Consider the following 6,329-nt stretch of genomic DNA (forward strand, 5'->3'; position numbering starts at 1 on the left):
GTCAACCTCTGTTTTCTGAGAAAAATGGAAAAAAGTCCCCTGATATGACATAACGAAATGAAGCCCAGAGATATTTTCTTTAAGCTTTAAACCAAAAACATATGAGATCTGTATAAACAATGTGCATTAAAGAAGTAAAGGTCCTAAAATGCTTATTTTCTGTCATGTCAGCAGAGATTTGGGATGTTGGAAGGCTGTTTCTTTGCCAGTCGGTAAACAAATGATTATTGTTAAGCAGGTGACATTCTGTGGAGCTTAAAGCCTACTCTTATCTAACAATGATATTTTGTGGGCCTTTTTTGTCCCGCTTGCTGTTTGCTGTTTTCTTTTTCCTTATCTGAATTTACACAGACAAAGTGTGCCTGCACCAGAACAGCAAATACATCTCATACAGTTCACCTCATTATCCTGCCTGTGACTTTGTAGCCTCCACAATTAAAGCTTAAAAAAGAGATTCTGTCGTCCGGTTAACTTTGCCCATGCAGGGTCTCCAGAGGACACCTAATGTAAGTCTTTGAACAAGCTGACTGTAGTTACAAAAGAAGAAAGAGCTTTGACAGCAGTATCATTATTCAGGCTTCTATTGGGCGTCTGTTACTCGCACATACAAAACCATCATGTCCCATGTGTCCATAGGAACCGGAGGTGTTCTGTCTTTTCAGCCAAAGCACTAAGGACAAGGTAGCTTTGACTAGAGAGAAAACCATTCAATCTGTGTCCACCCTTAAGAGAAAGACTTCGGACAAATGCTCAAGGAGATTCCCATCTGTGAGTGGGCCTGTGTGTTTCTTCAAAGCGTGAGAACTCACACTTTTTATTGTTTTGTCCCAGCTGTTGAACTGCACTGTTACTCCACCCAAAGTCAGGGTTTGAAACAACTGCAGCTTTTTTCTCTATTGATGTACTGTGAGCATGAGCTGTATAAGTTTGCTGAAGAGCAGCCGTTTTACTTTCTAGTGACAATTATGCAATGATGATCATTTTACTGAACAGAAGTCCCACAATACAGCGATATCCATCTCAAGTTTGAAAACATAACCTAAGAATAGTCTCCATCAGCTATTGGATCAAACAAGACGAAGTATTGTATTTACAAATTTGACCTTTCCCTTTGTGAAAGAGTTTTCAACATTTTAAGGCACTCGTGCTTCACATTAGTTTTTCCATTTAATTTCACTTTATCCTTCGACTCCAATACAATGCTGCAGGAATCCTTTTTCTTTATATTCACTTAATCTCAGCACACGTATAGCCTAGTTGCAGCCACCTCATATTTTAGGCCATATACAGTAAATTTGATCTTTCTGGGAAAGAAACAGTAGTTATAGTAGTTTGCTTTGAAGTAAGAAAGTTCTATCTCAACCTGCTACAGTATTTAAGTGACGCTTACATGTTACTACTTCAGTATTTAATAAGACAGTAAAAGAACATCCTTGGAAAACAGAGTTATTTTGACTCTCTCACCACTAAAGCTGCTTTGAGACCTGCACTGAACTCCGCAGATCCTCCGTATCTTTACCAGAGGAGGTACACGTGTAAACACAAAGGTCCCAGTGAAGGACTCTGCAGTTTCTGAGGACTTTCCCCGCAAGGCCTCAGAGTAGCGTGTCCGTAGATAATCGACAGCATGCGATGTGAAAAAGCTGTGTCAGACGCGTCCAAGACACTGACAAACACGTCAAAAGAGTTTCAGGCAATAAGAGCCAACACTTGAGTCTGTGGTTTGTAAAGAAAATCATGTGATCTCACAGCGTAGTTAATAGGTCACTTTCTGCCTCTGCCTGTTGCACACGACTGATCCATCACTCGCCTGAATAATGTGGATTTGTTGCTGTTGTGAGAAGCCTCTCGCTGCGTTGTGCATGTGTGAAAAGAAAACTGCAGGTAGCTCCAGACACAATTCTCCGGATTATTGTAATGATGCCACTGTATTTTTGCTCAAGTAAAATTTGAATGCATGACTTTTATTTGTAAGAGAGGAGTGGTCGTATTTGATTTGTATTACAGCTTCCAAAATAGAAGTTATTCAGGGAAACCCTGCAGTGTGACACAGGATAGATGCAGGGAGGGAGGGAAGACTTCCACAATGACTCTCAGTGTACAGTGTGCAGTGTAGTTACTGCTGACAGTACTCTATTCTAAAATTAAACTGCTCTCCAAAAGTTTTTATTTTTTAAATCCCTGGATCAGCTTATTATTCTGTTTCCAGCTACTTTGCATACAAATGATTCAGGACACAGCAGCTTTGAGCCATGTGCAACAGAGGAACGTACACCATTTCATCTCCCGTCAAAGTTTGTGTGCTGGTGATAAATAAATAAAGAAACGTTCATTTTGTTCATCCGTTCGCTTTCATCCCACTCGGTGTGTCAGTGCCGGCAGACTGGAGACCTGAGCCAGATAAAAGCAGAGGAGCTGCCATCAGAAAGCTTAGGAAAAAAAACATGCAGGCTTTGATGGGGAATGCACTTTTTAATCTTTCTACGACATGAGGGAACAGGGACGAGCAGCACAGCCATCCTCCCCCGTGGGGCCTGTGTGTGTGTGTGTGTGTGTGTGTGTGTGTGTGTGTGTGTGTGTGTGTGTGTGTGTGTGTGTGTGTGTGTGTGTGTGTGTGTGTGTGTGTGTGTGTGTGTGTGTGTGTGTGTGTGTGTGTGTGTGTGTGTGTGGAGAAGGAAATATGCGTTATGCAAGGCTCAGGTGAGGCTTTTGTCTGCTAACTTCCATTTCACCCAAAGTATGAACACAAAATAAAGATTCCTCTGTGACCATTTTCTGTGTCACATGGTTCACCAAGTCGCCTACAAAGACACACACACTGTGTGCAGGGTTCGTGTGATCACACAAATAAAACAACCAGAAAGACTTTTTGTGCAAGTTGCTCAATGCGACCATGAACTGACGGGTGATGCGTCTCCACTATCCAGAATTGAAGCCAAAATATCCCTGATAGGTTCATTGTCATCTTGAAACGTAGGAAGCAGATGCACTGAGGGGGGCTGCAGTACTCTCCACTGGGAAGGGACAGTAAAAAAACAAAAAAACTACTGTTACTTACTAACATGACATGAATTAATTAAGAAGCAATTTATAAGACAGAAAACAAATGTCCTTTCCGTTATGTTAAATGATCTAAAGCTGGTGTAAAGTGTTGTCGGCTCTTCAAATTAATACAAATATCCAGAATGTAAACCTGCACACTGTATTTAATACAACATCGTTATGTCGACTCTGTCCCTGCATTCTCAAATCTGAATGACTTCCAGTGTCCATGATCAAAGACGCCTTTTGGAACCAGAGTCTGCGCAGAAGCAATCGAGGGATGGCGGTGTGGCGTCAAGGTGCTGCCCATACAAGGGCTCGACCAATCATGACTTAGTCTCAGCTGTCATGACATTTCCCCCATCATTAATAGCTTTACTGAAACCAAACTTATTAGCACTTGAACAAACATCAGTGTGGTAAGAATAATCTGGAAAAAGTAGTTGATGTTCCATCCACTAACATGGAGGAGGCTGGGTTCATGACCTAAACTGCAGCCAGCCACCAGGTGGCGATCGAGATGCTTTGGCTTAACTTTTAGGGAGCCGTAATGTTGTCCATCATAATATAAAATTTTTGATTACGACCCATATTAACGTTTTGTTGTTAAGCGACCAGTTATGGTCTAATGAACAACATTCTTTTCAGCAAATGCCCCAAAACAACAAATATTCCCTTATAGTAACAACTAAAGGTACTAATCAGGAACAGAGCAAAGTCCACATGGGCAGGAGGACTTTCAATTCCAGCTTTTTAAATAACTACAATTTTTCTCAGCAATATTTAGATAGAATTTATTTTTCTTCAAATATTACGATTTTATGAAGAATCATGTTTAAACGAACACATCCAATGCAAAATTGTAAGATTGTTTTTTTTATTGTCATTGAGAGAAAAAATTTGAATTGTTAAATTAGTTGATTTGGTTACCAGATTTCATTACCTCAATGTAATATGCCTGATCCTAGCCTGTAGCACAGTGAGAGTCAGCAGCAAAAGGAACAATAACAGAGCCTGACCTTGATAGCGACAGTCCCTGGTGTGAGCCTGCTCCAGTATTCAAACACGACATTAAGGCAGAGAACACAGTTTGGAGATGCTCTTCTTCTCAGTGTGACATGTAAACAGTGAACCACAAAAAGGTCTGAATAACAAAGGTTTGCTTGGCTGTGAATAGGAGCAACGGAAAGCCTGGCTTTCATAAATGATGGATGTTTTTTCATCTCCTGTATCTGAAAGCAAGCAAACTCGGTCTTATATTTACTGTTATATAACTTTTCTATTTTTTTTAGCAAATGCACAGCTATACTATTCATAAATTGTATTAATTATTCAGAGCAGAGTCCAAAGATGACACCGTAATTAATTCAAATGTTGATTACTTACACTTAATATGAGATAATTTACAGTTGGTGTGTAAACAGACTTCCTCAACTTGTTGTAAATTAGTTGGGAGTATGACCTTGTGTCACGCTGACGTACTGCAGAGGCGGCCATCAATCTGTCGTAATGAATGTGGTGCAGAGATGTGAAGGTGGAGGAACTGAGACTGGATACCGAGTGTAAAGAAAAGGTGGAGAGAGGAGAAAGGATGAGGACTCGTGCTATGAAGAGATTTGAAGAAAATTACATTTGGAAAAAGGATAAAAGAACCAAACTGTTCTGAAAGGGAAGGGGATCGATACCAACACATTCAGAGACTTATTTTATAATCAGAGAGGAGGGAGGGAAAAAATCGATGTCAGGAAATTGACGTATACGAGATGGAAAGAATGCACTTTGCCTCACCTCTGTAAGTCACAACAGACGGGTCATATTGTTTGGAGAAGGGTCCCAGTAATGTGCCATCGCTGTCAAAACTCATACAATCAAAACATTAAAGAACCATAAATATTTCAGGGCCAGTCAGCTCTTTCTGTGTTTCCTCTCCTCCTCCGCTGGGGCAGCTGACCCGTTGTCAGGGCTCTAGGGTGAAAAATGCTCGCCAAACCAAACACAGGAGACCCAGAGTAATAGAAAGGCATGCTGTCGCTATTCAGAAAAACAAAAGAAGCGATGGGAAATCATAAAACACAGTGTGAGGAAATTGTTCATATTCTGAGGAAGCACAGGAAAGACTACCTGTTGGCCGTGGCAGCTCTTTTTATTTATTTGTTGCTCTTCATTTCCTATGTTGCGTTCGTTGACCTGGCATTTCCCTCTGACTGTGGTTACAAATCTTTTGGATTAGTATGTGTTTTTTAAAGTCTACTACAGAGGTACCACCACAAATCACTTTTCTAATATACTTTAAGCCGAAGGCGCAACAGTCGTAAAAGGTCTGTAGCCAGTTAAGTTTTCCTCACAGGGCAATTTTATCCGGAAGATTAAAGACTGTTACTGTCGCAAAAAAAACGTTCAATATGACTTTTATGAGCGTTCATATTGAGCCTACACTTTGTAAATGAACATACTCTCCTGCAATGTTTAACTCTGATGCACACGATTAGATTAGTTTGAATATTTGGCCTGTGGTGAATGGACTAGACCTAAATTTCAAGGAAGTTTCCAAGGGCTTATTAACAAGAAAAGCATGTATAGAATTAGCTTGATGCAGGCCGACTGTAAGCTCTTACAATTCGTCCAAATCCCGAGATACAAAATAACTGCTCATAGCACGTGTCCATGTTTGTTTTCATAAACTTAAATTGGAAAATGGATGCCTTGTCATATTTGATACATTTTTCAAAATGTTGCCCAACTTCTATATTGTTGCTAATACCTTGTTTCAGTTCCATATGGCGCTGTCACATGCTTACAGTGAGCATCCTTTCCTTTTATCATTCCAGCATGACAGAGTGGTTCTCTTCACATAACGTATGCATTGGTTATGCCTTATTAATATGCTATTGGGCAAAATATAGCAAGGGCAAAGGTGCGTATCCAGTTTCAACCTGGAGATGATTTGTCACCATGTTGTATGTTACAGATACCTCGCCTTGCAAGTCTCCGGAAATTTGTTGCAGGATGTCGGACATAAGATTCCCATCAATGGCGTGGTGCAGAGGAAACCAAGCAGATCAGGTCAGCTATTAACGTATGGGGAGTCGTTTCTATAGTTTCAAGGCTGCAGACAATGAGGAGCAGGAGGCGTAAACAGGAGGGGAAATTAAGGTTTCTGTGAGGTAATCTGTTCCCAGTGCACCTGAGACTTTAGAACTCAACATGAAACAGAGCAAATGTTTTTCATTACGGTGCAATTGTGCTGCTGCTTTCACTGCTTAGCACAGACCAACACAAGCCTTCAA

Source organism: Limanda limanda, chromosome 9, assembly GCF_963576545.1.
Source record: "Limanda limanda chromosome 9, fLimLim1.1, whole genome shotgun sequence".
NCBI classification, from domain to species: domain Eukaryota; kingdom Metazoa; phylum Chordata; class Actinopteri; order Pleuronectiformes; family Pleuronectidae; genus Limanda; species Limanda limanda.